Here is a 17,941-nt window from a genome sequence, read left to right as displayed (position 1 = left end):
CACAGATAGTAACCGGAGACCGGAGACTGGAGGCTGGAGAGGCCTCTGACGACCGGTGCGTCATAGCTAATTCAGTAGAGCCCATTTTCTGCAGGCTGATCGGCTGCCATGTTCTATCGTCAATCTAATCAAATATTAGGTGCACGAAATACAATAAAAATTATTATTTTAAAAATATAACCGTAATAATTTTAATTTTATTTTAATGACCTGATAGTCACGAATAAGTGTTTATAAAAGTGGTATTACACAAAGTGAACGACGAATGATAAGGAGAGGTTATATTACAACACCACAAAGTTAACAATGCTTTTAATATTTACAACATGAGAATTATTGAAAATTTGGAAAATAAGTTTAAATTATTATTTTCTTGCACACATTCGAAATTTTGCAACGGTTTTCGGATAGGCATAATTTTTTTTGTCAAAAAATAAATTCATAAATTGATTCGATTGCATTCCGCATCATTTTAAAACAACGTAAGGTGTTTTAAAATGACGCGGAATGCATCGAAACACGTGTCCCAATAGATTTAATGACAACGTGGTATTTACCAAGAAAAACTTAAATTAAAAATAAAAGTAAGTATTTAAAAAGTTTTCATTTAAATACCTTCTTCTGCTTCGTAGTCTTTAAGAGAGATTAGCCTCCTGCGATGTCGATTTCCAGCTGTCAATCCGTCTCTTTGGTTGTCTGCCCGGGAGTCGTCTACCTTGGGATTTTATGCCTACATACACAAATGCTTAAATTAATTTTTCTAAACAAGAGAAAATACAAATAATATTTGACGAGGTATATAAAATTAACATTTTAACATCTCAACATAGATGAAGAAGAACATAGAAGTCTAGGCATTTACAGGGTTATAATTTGAGAAATTTGTCGAAACGCAAAATAATTGCCATTTTTTACTTTTGCTGTAATATATTAATGTGATTCGTGCTTAATATTATTTGATAAGGACTGGATTCGAAGGTAATCGAAGTAATTCTCTGATTTTTTAAATTTTTGATATAATTTAGAATGGTGTGTTGAGATGGTTTAGGCATTTCAATCGTATGAGTGAAGAAAGAACAGTAAAACAAATTTATAAGGAAATGTGGTTGATGTTATAAGCAAAGGAAGACCGAGGAAAACTTTGCAATATCAAGTATTTCAAATATTTGAATGTGGTCAGGTCAAGAGTCGGAATAATCGTTTGGTATGTATGAAGGAATGCATCAATTTGGAAGAGGCGAATATTGTTTGCAAAGACAAATTGGTGTGGCATTCTATTCTCTCTGCCTACCCCAGCGAGTGAGCGGCATGATGGTTAATTTGTTACAAAATTAATTATAGTAATCATAATATTTTAATTCATTTGATAATTATTGTTACAAGATTAACAATAATTACGATTGTTAAATATTTTGGACCTGATTCATGAATTGTTTTCAGAATTTTAATGTTTTTTAATGTATCACAAATGAAGAAATAACCTCAGAGTTATTCGAAGTCTTAATCCTAAAAGGGTTAAAAAATATAAAAAAATGAAAATGAAAATACGGGTAAACGACGTATTTAAAAAAATATATATTATTTTGAATGATGCGCCTGCCATAATTATAAAAATGATCATCCGTCAGTCCATACGAGGAGTAGATGATGCTCGCTGGGGGGAACAGGTACCAGGTAGACAGAAAGCAGAGAGAGGCTCTATTCTCGGGAGGCACTTTAGTTGCTGCACAGACAGCGGCCAGGTACCATCTGCGCAGGTGGCGTGTGACGTCACGCATCGCGGCGTAAAGCGCGCGAAACACAAAACAACTCAAAAATACATCGAAGTTTTTAGTGCCAAGTATTTTTCATACTATGATTAACCATACAACGATCCTTAAAAACTTACAAGATAATTTTTTTTAATTGTTTCAATCGTCGTCTTGACTTTTGTGAAAGTGAAACGTATTTGAACGAAATTTGTGTTTGAACAATTGTGATAAATATAATATTAATGTGTTCTTACATTTTTGACTGAGTGAAATTTGTGTTCAATTTGAAGGGAAAAAGGAGACGAACGAATTCGTGAAAGTTACGTTTTATATAAATAGATGATAAAAATACGACTGTGAAAGCGAATTATAAAAATACAAAAATGCTTCTTCTTGCATGATTATTACGGATAAATTGTAAAATTGAAATAGCGTAAAACTTCATGCTTTTACTACGGTACTTTTAGTAATAATGTCTGAAATAATCTTTGATATTTACAGTTTTTCATATACAAAAAGACTTTAACGCGGAGATTTTTTTAAAGATTTCGCGTAATATTAATTTGAAATTGAGCGGCATTAAGCAGCGACCCAACCTAATAAAATTGTCGTATAAAACAACAGTTAAACCAAGTGATTTTATCCGAGTTATATTTTCGTAATTGCTCAACGAATCCGAACGGGTTGAGAATTAAAAATCAACCGAATCACTCGAAAAATATTTGTTTTGAAGACACAGGTGTTCGTAATTGGCAAGCGAGATTCGAGAGTGAATATAAATGACTAGAGCACACTATACTGGTAGCGTTTAGTAAAGTTTGCTCATATCGCAGTAGCAACACACCTGTTCTACTGATAACAATAGTATAAACAATACAGCTATCGGAGTAACGTGGTAAAGTAGCGATAATTACACAGAATTACTAAGGAAATGTAGAGTAAAAAGAACTATGTGTTCAAGTGTATATATTATAAAATAATACACGTAAGGAAAAAGCTATTTTAATGATATCAGTTAAACTGTGTACTTGTATCAAGCATTTACCCATTTAGTGAAACACTGGAATAAGTGTGTGTGAAACATTGGAAAACTCAACGCAAGAATATTTTGATAAGTCAATCATATTACAATAAGTGAGTACATTGTTCTTTTGTGTTTCTATGGCTGTTCTCACCTGTTGCCATTATCCACAAATCACCGTGTGTTTTGTGTATTAATGGTGTTTAGCTGTCTACCTGCATCGCTTGACATTGCTTCCATTGTGAGTATTATTTTGTCTCAAAGATTTCTATTTTTTTGTTAAGTTATGACTGCTTTTCCATGCTCTATGTTCCGGTTAATGTCGGTGAAATGTTTTGTAACAAAAAATCTTGTTGATCTTCATTTTCAATATTTCCAATAAACATTGCAATAAATATTCCAATAAATATTTTATTTATAGTTTCGGCATTCACATTGTGGTCAGACATGATGAAATTATAAATGAGAACACTTGTTTTTAATTTTAATTAATGTTAATTTTAAATGAGAATACTTATTTTTACCACTTGAGTTAAATTTATTTTATTTTAACGACTAGTTTCGGAAGCCACAGATACTTCCATCTATATTGATTGTTTATATTCAGACCCATAGTTAGAAGCATCTGTAGCTTCCAAACTAGTCGTTAAAATAAAATAAATATAACTCAAGTGGTAAAAACAAGTGTTCTCATTTGAAATTAAAATTGTTAAGGAGACATTTCAATTGTATTGTTGAAATGGGAATTTCAACCAGTTAATTAATTTGCAGTTATTAATTAGACAGAAGTAACAAATAAACAAGATTTTCTTAAAATTTTTGGATATTATATCCAAAATTAAGCAAGGTTCTTGGATTAAATTCTACTTTTATTTACGCATTTATAATAATATGTGACGCGTTTCGTCTTATTAAGACATTATCAAACACTCTCAAACGCCTCACATATTATCATATAAGTAAATGGGAAAAAAATAGGATTCAATCCAATAACCTTGTTTAATTTTTGATAAATTTTTAAAGTTTGTTTTACCGTTCTTTCCTCACTCATTCGTTCTACATGTCCAAACCATCTCAACACACCTTTCTTAATTTTATCGATAATGCTTATCTCAGCTTTGCATTCCTTCCTTATTTCACTATTCGCACATCTATCATACATCGTTTTGTCGCACATTCTTCTAAGTAAGTGGAAAAAGGAGCAGAGGAAGACCGAGAAAAACATGGCACGATCAGGTATGCCAAATACTTGAAAGTGGTCAGGTTAGGAGTCGTAACAATCGGCGGGTATGTATGAGGAGATTGAACGTGGAAGAGGCGAAGAATGTTTGCAAAGACAGAGTGGTGTGGCGTTCTATTCTCTCTGCCTACCACTGCGGGAAGTGGCGTGATGGTTAGTTAGTTGGTTAGTTGATTTTTGATATTTTAAATAGAAATCTACCAACCGTCTGCAGTTACAATAAATAAAATTTCTTTCAATTTTGAAAGTGAGATCCTAAGTAATTAATTACTAAAATTTAATACCTCATTATTTATAATGAGGAATTATTAGGAACAATGAAATATGGTATTACGCGCATTGATAACTAATTACACAAATACCAATCTCATGGTTTGTTTCGTCTCGTCGTGGTGCATAATGTATAATTAATATTTATTGTCTTTCCTTTAGTACACGTTAGAATGTGGTTATACGGGATGTGTTCTTAAATGGAGACCGACCCGTGTTTCGAAACGTCGGCGCAAGTGCTAATAACACGCGGCACAATAACCCACAAGGAATTGATTTATTGCAATCGAAAGGCCTTAACATCATTCCAAATGCGCTGTTTTGGATGGAAAACTGAATATTTTGATTTATGTATGGGGGAATCCAAAATTATCGGGCACATACGAGATACATTATAAGTACATATGTAAAAACTAAAATACTATATGTTCATAAGCCTATGGTACAAAATTTACGGAATTTATTGTTAGTTGAATATACACGTAAGAGAATGTGAATGGTGATGTGTTCATTTCCTGATTGGGTTAGTAGTAAAAAAAATGGATAATTTATCTAGCAATTTTCGTAAAATTTTACCTCAATAGCGGTTCATTATGATTAAAATGATAACCTTCATCTTTAAAAAAATTATTGAAAGTTAAGGGAAGATATAAAGGTAACACAGTTGTTTGAAAATGCCATAACAAGGCGAAACAATTGTCACTAATTTTATTTTTATGTGTTTTTAATAATAAAATAAAATTTAGTAGACTTTAAAAATCTGTGTTTGTTTTTAATATTTCATATTTAAATTAAAATATATTAGGGCTTTAATTATATACGTTCTTATATTTGAACTAGTTACAACGTAAAGTCCTTAAAAAAGACATTAAGAGGATCCACACACCCGTATACCCTTATTGATTAAAAATATTAATTTACTGAAAAATATTACTTCAAAATATTCTAGTAAAATTATTAAAAAATCATCATAATGACAGCTTAAAGACATTATAGGGATGACATTTTTTTAATAATAGTTTATCGTTATGATCAGAATTAAGACTTAAAAGCTTTTATAAAATAGCATCTTGAAATACGTAATTTTAGATTCTAATATCTTTTAATGGTAAAGGAATTATATATTGAAATTGTTTACTATCATTTATTAACGTTTACTCAAAATGATATTATTTTGAATGGATGTTTATTAAAACAGTTCTTATAAAATAATAAACAGTCGCAATAACTCGACACACTGCAACAGTCTCAAAAAAATCAAGCATCTATGAGGTTCAATTCATTCGATTTTTCTCGCCTCGACAGATAATGTATGCATATGAACGAATAAAATTTATGTCCACATATATCATTATAACATATCCTTATTTGAAGAATTTAGCATAATAGCCTCTAGACCAGAACAAGCTGTCAATGAGAAACTAAATTACAAGTTGGATTACAAACTAGGAGGGAATTAATGAATATTGAATATTTAAGGAATACTAATTCAGTAGCTCAATGTCAGAATTAATTAAAATTTCTCCCGCAGGCTAGAAACAAAAAAAGAATAAAACCACTTAAGGAAATAAAAAAGTTTCACATACATAACCGACGAATTTATTGGATGATATCTACAACATTTTAAGTATGTCCAAATACTTCACAAATCTGGATTTTCTCTTCTTAAGTTATTTTAGTTATTTTTACATTTTGACATCTCAACGTACATGGAAGTCTATTTTAGTATTTACAAGGCTTATGACATATCATTGGAGAGTTAAGTGATCACTTTTCACAGTGTAACATTCACCAATGTTCTACCCACGATTGACAACCACACCACTCATATTTTTGGAACTCCTGGATATATTGTTCAATCTCGTGACACAGTACATGTGAGTTCACAACAGCCATCTATCGAATAAAAGAGTCTCTGCTTATTAAAATTTTTCCTCATTTCAATATAGATTTCACCTCACATGCGCATACGATTGTCTTCTTCGTTGTCTTCCCCACCTAACGACATCTTCGATCTCACAAATTTATCTTATAATTTTTTTTTTAAAAGATAAATTTGTGATATTATTATTTCGAGAAATAAAAATACTTTGTGTTTTGATCCACTCACATTTTTATTGACCAACTAGTTTCGGCAACAACCTGTTGCCCTCTTCAGGGTTTAATTTATGACCATAGAGTGATAAATTAAACCCTGAAGAGGGCAACAGGTTGTTGCCGAAACTTTATAGTTGGTTAGTAAAATGTGAGTGGATCAAAACACAAAGTATTTTTATTTCTCGAAATAATATATCAATATGATCCACAAACTTAATGCTTTCAATATTCAAAACATAAATTTGTGAGATTAAAAGCAGGGTTATCAAATCAAATTAAGCATCTCAATAAACTTCTCCATCTAACATGTGTTGAGATGTCAATTATTTCCCAATAGGGAAGATTTTTTACCAGGTTCTAATTTATTTTTGAGTATTTATGTGGCTTTATAAAATCTAAGGACGTCCATATATTTCTCCATAATCCTCCAAATTTAAGAGAGAGTTTCATTACGATTGGTTGATGGATATGTCTTGCGTCACTGAATATAATATGTAATTTTTGATAGGCGTTTGGTTCAATCTTTTTGTCCTATGTATAATGTTACAGCGAGTGGGCGGGAAAGTAAAGGTGTGTGTCTCTAAACAATACTAAATCATTAGCCTAGAATCATCTTTGAATGGATTTAAATTTTCAGATACTTACGTATATATCAAGAAACAGTTTATGTAGATATGTAGCCGGTATGCATATTAATTTCAATCTGAGATAATACGACCATGTATCCACCTCCGAGAATTGAATTACAATGCCATCGTTTAATGTTTCGTATAAACCTATAATCTTTTACACTTTTCTACCATATTATTTACTCGTATAATGCCAGTACACTAAATTACGATTTTAACTGAAAACTTTATGTACCTTGGCGATTGTATTTTTCCACATAACACATCATTCATCAGTCATTCAAATTACCCCTCCAAATGAAAAATTTACCATCTTTCAAAACTTTCGGGAATCATTTGAAACATTACTATCTATCCTTTAAACCCATACATTTCGACATGGTCCATCTTCGCGCTTCAATTTTTCATTTTATCTTAATTTATTTGCCTTCTTTGCTTTTACCATCTTACAGTATCATTAATATGCATCGTTATGATCTTTTAATCAATCATCCTGCGATTGATACATATGAGTTTTTTTGTAGTGAGAAAATAGAAAAAAAATACTGCTGACTGTCCAAAGTAGCCTTCCTATCTTTTTTAATCCTCTCCTCTTAACTCCTCGCCCGCTCCTGGCTTTCTTATTCCAGTATAAAACTTTTAACAGTTAATTTATTTAAATTATTAGTTCTGTAATTTCTCTTAAATCGTGTTGACTTTATTCCACCACTGTCGTGTTCCTACCATATCAAATACCTATCAAAAGCACATATTTTGAGCATTCATAGGTACAAGTCTATTTTTGGTTGGTCGAAGGATATTGCTTCATAGCTGTTTGCCCGCTAATGTACATACTCTTTCTTACAAATGTACATACGTACATACTCTTTCTTACAAATGTACTGCACGCTAATGTACATACCCTTTCATTCATTCTTAAAATGTTTTAAATGATAAAAAATACCTTAATCATATTTATTATTTTTTTCTCTCTATATTTGGTCACACTTGTTGAAATTTGAATTAAATCAAAGCAAATATGCATCTGTTTTCATTCTATAAAATAAAAAAAAGTACATTTTAAAAATAATTAAGGCAGTGAATAGATTGACACGGACCTCCCAACCTATCAATCGAGACGTTACTATTCCAATGTGACACTTATGGCCAGCTCTGCAAGGCGTATATTGAGTGACAGCAAGGTTATGCCGGGAGTAAGTCACCGATACCTACTCGATCACGATTTGGTAGTAACTAGTAACTCACATTCACGATTCTAGTCGTGTTTGGAGTTCTATTACAAGACCAGATAATGTGATATTGGAAAGAGATCTCTATTTAACCAACAAAGGGTTATAATTGAAAAGAAAATTAATATCGACAACAAATAATCTAATCGCACATAAATGAGTCATGATAAATAAGCGTAATCAATTAATGTTCTCATGAATTGAATAATAAAAGTTATCCTTTTTTAAGATCATAAGAAATTTTCTTTTATATGCTGAAATTATGAAAGGCGAATTGGGTCAATTTTTATGAATCATATAATGTGTTTGTTACAAATTTTATTTGTTTACTTTGTAGAAGTCAATAATCCTTTATTTTTTACTTTAAATATAATATTCCACTTATTTGATTGTAACAACTGTTTCGCCTTGCGAATGCATTATTGAACTGTGTTAAAAAAAATAGTTGACGTATTTGAGTACAAATTTTGGCGTATTTATGGATTCTTCTAAACGCACATATTGTTTGATTTTTTTGATGTTTTTTTGAAATTTTCTTTTTGAAATTTTCTTTATAAACTTGTGATAAATAAAGCTTGTATGCTAAGTGAACTTTTAGAATCTCAGTTGTATTTTTCGTTTTTTCATGGACTCAATATTTAGAATTCGATGAAAAACTTCCTAATTCTCAGTTTATCTGATGTTCACGCTTTATATATTTATGTTAATTTTTTAAAAACAATTATTATAAAGTACTTTTTGTACTTTGAGACAATACATTAGCTTTCCATTACACGTTTAATGTCTTTTAGGTGCATTAAAATAAGGTTTTATATTATCAGATTAAATGATAGAACTTACTAGATACTCTTAAAAGCATTGATAGTCCCTGCAAACATTGCAAAGGATTGCAAGTCGTGTAACTTCAAACTGTTCAACACACGAAATCGTAACACAAATAATCCTGTACGAAATAGCGTGATTCTATATCGGATAATAGATCATGTTACCCTTTACTTTTAAACTATATACCATATATATTACATTATTAATCCCAGCATTTAAATTGACGCCTTCAACACGTAGATTGCGAAAAATTCAATATTACTAGCGAATTAAATTTATAAACATACGATGAAGAGTATTGCTTCTGAAATTCAACAATTCGGCAGTTCGACTGTGGAATTTATCAAACTGACTTCAACATATTTTATATTATATAACATCCGTATATTGAACTTAAATTATACGCTGGAGTTCAAAAATCCCGTAAAATTCCCATTAGGTTAAGTTAATAACACAAAATTTACATAACCGAATACAAAAAAGTGCGTAAATAATTCATCGAATCACTAAATACAAATGTTAGTTATTTAATATGTTAGTTTTCAGCGTAATATCTTTTTTTACAGTGTTTATTTATTTGTTGAACTTGTATTTCCAAAAAAAAAGCTTTAAAGTACCGTTAAATTAAATTATTTAGAAATTATAAAACCACATGTTATTGATTTTAGTTTGGCACTGACATTGATGAAACTGCATTTTGTATATAATAAACATAACTCTGATGCTAATATAGTATTATTAGCATATAACCACTCACTTTTTATGTCTACCGGTTTCGAGACGTACCCGTCTCTTCATCAGGACAATCACTACCACAGCATGCAAACAATACTACCCTTCACAACCGTAGCACTATTTACACAATTAAAACTACACAAAATGTTTAACACATGCGATTTTTAGTCGACACAAAGACCAACATGCACTAAAGGTTGCAGCACAAACATGTGTTACGTGCCGAGGTCAAACATGCATTAACTAAAACTAGCAAAAAATAAATGAGTAAAAATGACTAACCACAAAGTAAATGCTTTAAATATTAATAATATTGAGAATTTATCTTTATTGTTTTTTTCAGTTTTTATGTTTTTATTTTTATTTGACCACTGACCGGGATTCGTCTTCACTGTTTACTAATCTGATGTCGGCAATGATGAAATCACTATTATTTTTTAACATCTCATAAAAGATGAAGAAGAATATGAAAGTCTGGGCATTTTTCACATTTTGTCAATAATGGGTAAAATTGGTGAATGTTACAAAATGTGAAAAATGCCCAGACTTCCATATTCTTCTTCATCTTTGATGAGATGTCAAAAAATAATATGAAAATAACTCCTGTAATTGGAGATAATCCAGATTTTGTGAACAAGTATTTGGACACACTCAAAATGTTGTAAATGAAATCACTAGTCAAATGAAACAAATATGAAAAAAAATAGGTTAAAAGAAAAGAAAAGATGTAGAAAAGGTATTTTACCATACACACGTTAGTAATTTCTTGATTTCAAAATTATTAAAATTCTGTTTAAACATTTTTCTACAATATAATTCATGGAATTTTTTTTTCTCGTTAATATGGTAAAAAAAGAGTAGTATTGAATATAATAATGTTTTTACAATGCAAAAATATAAGTTTATTAGAGTTATTGATTCTAAGCTAGATCAGCTGTTGTTTTATGTACAGCGTAGCCAAAAAAAAACTATTCTGATTTTATGTTATCCAACAACACACCTAAAAGTTTGGTGGTTGAAAGTTAGGTCGTAGTTTTGAAGTCAAATATCTCAGAATATTCTTCTTCTTCCAACCCTTATCCGCACCCAATGGTGCATAGGGCACTGCATCGTAGCGACGCAGTGATCGATAATTCTTGATCGTTAATTGCATGAAGGCAAGGTGATCAGCCCTGCACTTCTTGTACCAGTCCAGGGTGATATTAAATAAATATGAGAGTGAAAATCGGCCATATTTATTTTGACCCCCCTGGGAATCGAACCCGGGACCCCCAGCACGGTAGCCAAATGCGCTGACCACTGCGCTACGGAGGTGGACAGAATATTATGTCACTTTTACTTTATTTTTACGGCTGCATATTAAACACGCAGTATTGGACTAAAAAAAGAAAATAAGTTAAATGCATCACTCGACAATGTTCAGAGTTGACAGAAGTTGACTTTGGTGATTAACTGTGGAGTTGGAAGTCATTTAAATTAGTGTGAAGTATGCATATGACAGAGATAGTTCTAGAAGTGCAAGTGCAAGATTGAGAAGTGCAAGATTGCAAACAAAGTTTTAATAATAATAATAATAATAATTAAAATAATAATAATAATAATAAAACCCTTATCCGTACCCCAATGGTGCATAGGGCACTTTGTCATATTAACGCAGTGTTATCTTGATCGTTTACACATGAATGAAAGGTGATCAGCCCTCCGCTCCAGGTACCAGTCAATGGTAATATTGAATAAATATTACTGTGGAAAAATCACTTATATTTAAGTTTTAATAGATGATAAAAATTCAACAGGGTGTCAAGGATTTCCTTGTTCTCTATAAATTATACTGAATGAAATTTTACATTATAACGAATTTTTATTTATATCACTTTGTACTTTTATTATACATGATTTTATCACAGCGCGTGGAAGCCTCATTGTTTTCATTGGCCTTCGTTTCATTCTGCTGGCGAAACCATTTCCGGTTTCCGCTCATTATATTAACACATGACGTCACTCTATACTTCCGGTATTTTAGAAACAAGCGAATTATTTTGCTTCCTTTTTGTATTTTCCAACCGTTAACCCTAGACGAGAATGAAATTTTAAAAAATCCTTCATGGCTCTATCCACAGCCAAGTGGTGCATAGGGCACTACTCGACGAACCCACTCTACCACAATTTAACACCTATTTTTAATAATGAGACGCTTAGGCTCACAGAAATAGTATGAAAATATTTTGGTAAATAATAAAAACAAATATTTTTCTTAAAAAAAAAAACAAAAACAAAACAAAGCCTTTCATACATACAAAGACGCCACTTTTTTCATTGTAAATCTTGGGAACATAAAAAGTTATTGATACTCTTTTTTCTCCTCCTCTTCATTCATTAACTTATCTCTTCATTTTACAAATGTATTTTAGAAAACTGAACGTGAGCTCATTAGAGGAGTCGGGCATATTTTTGATTAATTTGTTTCACTTGTAATTAAAATAATCTTGATTTGATACACCGGTTACTAAATAACTAACCCACTTTGTTTGGTTCTCTCTTCGGTCATTAGCGTGAACATTTACTATTGTAATTTATCAAATAAGTACTGAATGAGGTTACAGTGAGAAACATTGTAATCTCAAACATTTTACTATCAGCCTCCGAAAGTGATGAGCACTTTAATATCCCAAATCACTTGTGTACATACGAGTGTGTATCACATTCAAGTATTTGGATGTAAACATCTACGTACTAAATTAGGTTACACTAAGGAATATTGTAATCATAAATGTTTTATTTTCTTTACAACAGTAGCGAGCAGTCAAATGTTTCCGGATTGAAAATATCAGATTATTTAATAAAAAATAAATTGTTGTGATTTCTTGGCACATTTTCAGTTCAAATTATTTAACAACACTGTTTGAAGATGATAAAGGTACTAAAAAGTGCCGATTTAGTGACCAAATGTTTTTCTTCAAAATTTTATAGTTAATTTGTAAATTTTCGTTTTATGTATTTAGAGAAATAAAAAGACTTTGTTTTTTGATCCACTCACTTTTTTTAAACCAACTAGTTTCAGCAACAACTTGTTACCCTCTTCAGGGTTTGTTTTATAACTAAACAGACATATAAAATTTTATATGTCTGTTTAGTCATAAAACAAACCCTGAAGAGGGCAACAAGTTGTTTGTTCGAAACTAGTTGGTTTTTAATAAAAAACTGATTGGATCAAAAACAAAGTCTTATTATTACTCCAAAAAATATATAGGTAGTATTACCATAATATATGGTACAATGATCCACAAAGTTAATGCTTTAAATATTCAAAAAAAATTTAAGCACTTTATGATTTCAAATTCAATGAAAACTAGATTTTCTCTTTTTTCTGCTTCGATTTCCTGCTAAATTCGCCGCACATAAATATGTTATTCCGTTCTTATATCTTACTCGTTCCATAGGTCCATACCATCTCAACATACCTATTTTAACCATTTGAATACTTGTTCTACCATTTGAACATCTATCATACATTGTTTTGCTGCACATTCGTCTGCAATCAGTATACTTTCATCCTTTTTTACCAACTCCATGCTTCATTTCCATACGTTGTGTACTGCCAGGTTAGCTTTCGTTGATAGGTTTTTATTTGATATAACTTATTTCTGGTTTAAGAGCATGATTCGCTCTGCGCTCAGCATTTATTAAAAATTTGATCCACATCATCTCAACACACATTTCAAAAATTTATTGATTCCTATTTCACCATTCCAACATCTAATATATATTGTTTTGCGCATATTCGTCTGAGCGATCGTATTTCGAATGCATTCATTCTTCTTTCATCTTTATTTTGAAGACTTAATACGTAAAGATTTGGTACTAGGACTTCGTTGTGCGGTGCAAATTTTTATCGCAATTAAATTTAGTTTCTAAAATACTGATCGAATATTAGTATGGACAACGTTTTCGTTAGCAGGTGATAAAAAATTCAACAATAAAGTTTATCGCGACATCTTGGCTGAACAATCACTGTCACAGAAACAACACTCAATATGTTAATTCTCTGATTGCATGCAAATTCCGTCTACAATGTCTCGACGGCTCCACACTTCCACACTTCAGTAGGCGTGGAGAGGTTGCTGCACCGCACCAACAATGCAAATGTGTACACAATCATTCAAACTGAATCTATTTTTAAGAATCTTTAGCTGTTATCATTTAATTAAACTCATACAAATATAGTAGTATATATATATAAACATATATTATTTTGAGAAATAAAAAGTCTTGAGAATATCAATATGATCCAAGAAGTAAATGCTTTCAATATTCAAAACAGTATATATAAACTGCAGTTTCTTATCTCCTTTACTCTGAGGTACACATTTCTTTATCTGCAGCGTGTCGATCCGATGGGGTACCCTATGCACCACGCGGGACACGATGGGGGTAGAATAAGAATATAAGTAGGTATTTATTGACTTGGCGTTTAATTTGTAGAACTCCATTTTAATTTATGTATTAATTTTAAATCAAACACAGATTTTTTGAGTCTACTAAGTTGTATTTTACTAACAAAAAACACATAAAAAATTATATTGTGACAATTTTTTCGCCTTGTTAGGGCATTATCAAACGAATGTCCTAACAAGGCGAAACAAACATTCGTTTGATAATGCCCTAACAAGGCGAAACAATTGTCACAATATAATTTTTTATGTGTTTTTTGTTAATAAAATACAACTTAGTAGACTCAAAAAATCTGTGTTTGATTTAAAATTAATACATAAATATAAGTAGGTATATTACATTTTACTTGTGTAGCAATTAGTTATATTTTCTCATTTGTTTCTTTTAAACATGCTTCTTTCCATATGTTTTTTTTTTATATCCCTATTTATTAACCTTATTTATTGTTTTATATTTTGCCATGTATAAGTTTTGTTTATTTTTTTTGGTAACTTTCTTATTTGTTTTTCAGTCTTGTTAACGTTAATCCCATGTCTCAAAACGAGAAATGTGAATTATTCATCGGAAATATCATATACACATATCGTAGTCATACAGGAGAAAGTGACCGAGTGCATTTTTTACAAAAACGTGATCATTAACTATTTGACATATTACTAGCTTAAATTGCCCTGAAAATATCCCAAAGGATTTTAAACTTGGAAGTATAATATATTGACTTGTTAAACATGACTAACTGCATTGATGTTTATTTTCTTGCCAAGCAAAGGTGACTTGAATGGTAACGTCTGACGTTTTTACATTTTCTATGCAGTACAGTCTTGATTGATATGTTTAATTAATACATACATATCGCTCACTCCTTACAAGAACGTCATAAATCAAAAAACTTGACTTTTCGGGAAAACGTTTTTAAAGTTTAAAAATGTAATATAATTTATTTAAAAAAATATCAAGCTACTTATTGAACTTTTTACTGTGCAACAGATCTTTTTAGGTTTAACCTGACGGTTTTTTCTCCATTTGAAAAACATTAAGTAGGTATATTTCAAAAAATAATTAAACGATATGTTTTCTTCAAAATGCAAAAACAACACTTTCTAACCTGTAGCGGGTAAATATTAAGTTAAAAATATGCCTCTTTTGCTGTGATATAGTATATTTTCTGGACATTCCGAATACATGCATAACTGAAAATTGACGATTTTTGATTTATGACGTTCTTGAAAGGAGTAGCGATATATGCATTTTTTATGTTTTATATTCTACTGATACAATATTTTTATTATTATTACGGCATTTAGCAGATACTACATATGTACATACATAGACTAACGACTGTGTATGTCTGTTTCATCTTAGCAACGATAAAAATCGTGATAAGTTCATTAATATTTGCTCTTGGCCTGGTTACGGATAATAAGCAAAGGCAGAGGCAAAGGTAACACCATACGTACAATCATGTAAATACCTTATAGAGATTTCTTACAATAAATTGCTACTATTATTATTCACCATGAAATTTTAAAGACTTTATGGCATCTGCAACATGATTTTAAATAATAAATGATTATGTTTGTTAATGGTCAGGTGCTTGCAATAAAATGTGATTCATAATAAAAACTAACTAACTAACTAACCATCACGCCGCTTCCCGCAGGGGTAGGCAGAGAGAATCGAACGCCACACCACTCTGTCTTTGCAAACATTCTTTGCCTCTTCTACATTCATGCATCTCCTCATACATACCCGACGATTATTACGACTCCTGACCCGGCCGCTTTCAAGTATTTGACATACCTGATTGTGCCAAGTTTTCCTCGGTCGTCCTCTGCTTCTTTTTCTAACTACATTCGCCCCATATTTTTTTTTTTTTTGATTCATAATTATACTAACTAAATTACTATCATCGATAGCTAAACTGACAGTACACAATGGAGTCCTGGTTCTAACCCTAATGTATGGAATTGAAGAATATAGTTGGCAAAAGAAGGATGAAGGTAGACCGAATGCAGTCGAAGTGCGTTCTCTCAGACGAATGTGTGGTAGTATGAAGATTGTATGATAGGTGTTCTAATGGTGATATAAGGAATGAATATGAAAACGCCAGGAGCCGGAATAATAGGCAGGTATCTGTGAGGAGATGCACGAATGTGGAAAAGGCAAAGATTGTTTCCAAAGACAGACTAGTGAGGCGTTCTATTCTCTTTGGCTTCCCTTTCGGCGAAATCGCGAGATGGTAATTGATAAAAGAAAAAAGTGGTAATAAATTAATAAATAAACTAACCACCACATCGATCGAAAATAGAACGCCACACCAATCTTTCTTTGAATTTTTTTCGCCTTTTCCACATTCATACATCTCCTCTACGTCCCACAAATTATTGCGACTTAAAAATTCTGATAAAAATTTCTAATCAACAAAATTTAAGTAAAAAATCATAATCATTTTGTATCACGAATCGCAAACAGTAAATATATATATATATATATATATATATATATATATATATATATATATATATATATATATATATATATATATATATGTATATATATATATATATATATATATATATACATATATATATATATATATATATATATATATATATGTATATATATATATATATATATATATATATATATATATATATATATATATATATATATATATATATATATATATATATTTAGTTTTCAACGTATTTTTCTCATAAATATTACATTTTGCCTCTAATTGAATAGATTATAGATTGTAAATTATGGACATAAATAATAATTTTCATAAAATAAAAGGAAACACAATAATTGTATAAAAGGAAAATATTGCACAAAGAAAATGATTATGCACATACTTGTGACAAGTATGTCTTAATGACTTCATAACACGACATCTATTAGCCATAAATGAGCGGTTCTAATTGAATATGGTTTATGAGATTCATTCCCCCCTTGGACGTGCCATTTGCGAACTTAATGATGTGAGATGTGATACAATGTATCGAATCGTGTTATATTATTTATTGATTTGGCATTAACTGTGGAATAATATGGTAATTTAACCATAAAAATAAAACACATCTACAAGAACACTTTCGAGTTCATTAAAGTAAACACGATTTTTTTTTTCTCCAATTTAGGAGTTATTTTTCATATTGATTTTTGACATCTCAATGTTACACGTGTGTAAAGTGGTCACTTAAGCCCAGCCTATGATAGTCACAAGCCTCGTAAATGCCCACACTTCCATATTCTTCTTCATCTTTGTTGAGATGTCCAAAAATAAGTTTTACTTTGTAAATATATCTATTTATTAAAATAGAATGTGACACGTGTTTCGAAGCATTTTGTATCATTTTCATACATCACATAAAGTGTTTGAATATGATGCGGTATGCATCGAAATAAAGTCATTGTCAAAGATATTATTAAGAAATAAAGATACTTACCAAGTAAAACTGAAATAAATTAATAAATATTCATGTACGACTTTTGTTACCATAAAGAATGAATTTGTTTTCAGGTCAAACCATTTAAATTTGTGTATTAATTTTTAAATCAAAACAGATTTTTTGAGTCTACTAAGTAGTATTTTATTTAAAAAAAAACACATAAAGATTTATATTGTGACAATCGTTTCGCCTAGTTATGGCATTTTCAAACGAATGTGAAGATTTAATGGACGGACG

General features: G+C 30.6%; 1 protein-coding gene across 3 annotated transcripts in view; it reads left to right on the top strand.

Annotated features, from left to right (window-relative positions):
* LOC148309167 (uncharacterized) overlaps nt 1–17,941 on the top strand; it is a 308,399-nt gene that overhangs the window by 167,395 nt on the left and 123,063 nt on the right. For 2 of the 3 annotated variants that reach the window (XM_088260565.1, XM_088260562.1), the window contains exon 1: nt 1,719–3,013. The exons of the other annotated variant lie outside the window; for it this stretch is intronic. The gene's annotated coding sequence lies outside the window, so the exon portion shown is untranslated. Of the gene's footprint in view, nt 1–1,718; nt 3,014–17,941 lie in introns of those variants that run through there. 3 annotated transcript variants of the gene reach the window in all.

The sequence above is a fragment of the Brachycentrus maculatus genome, unplaced genomic scaffold (genome assembly GCF_059751285.1).
Source record: "Brachycentrus maculatus isolate JH-2025_06_01 unplaced genomic scaffold, ASM5975128v1 h1tg000138l, whole genome shotgun sequence".
In the NCBI taxonomy this organism is placed as follows: domain Eukaryota; kingdom Metazoa; phylum Arthropoda; class Insecta; order Trichoptera; family Brachycentridae; genus Brachycentrus; species Brachycentrus maculatus.
This window is presented reverse-complemented; position numbering and strand designations above follow the sequence as displayed.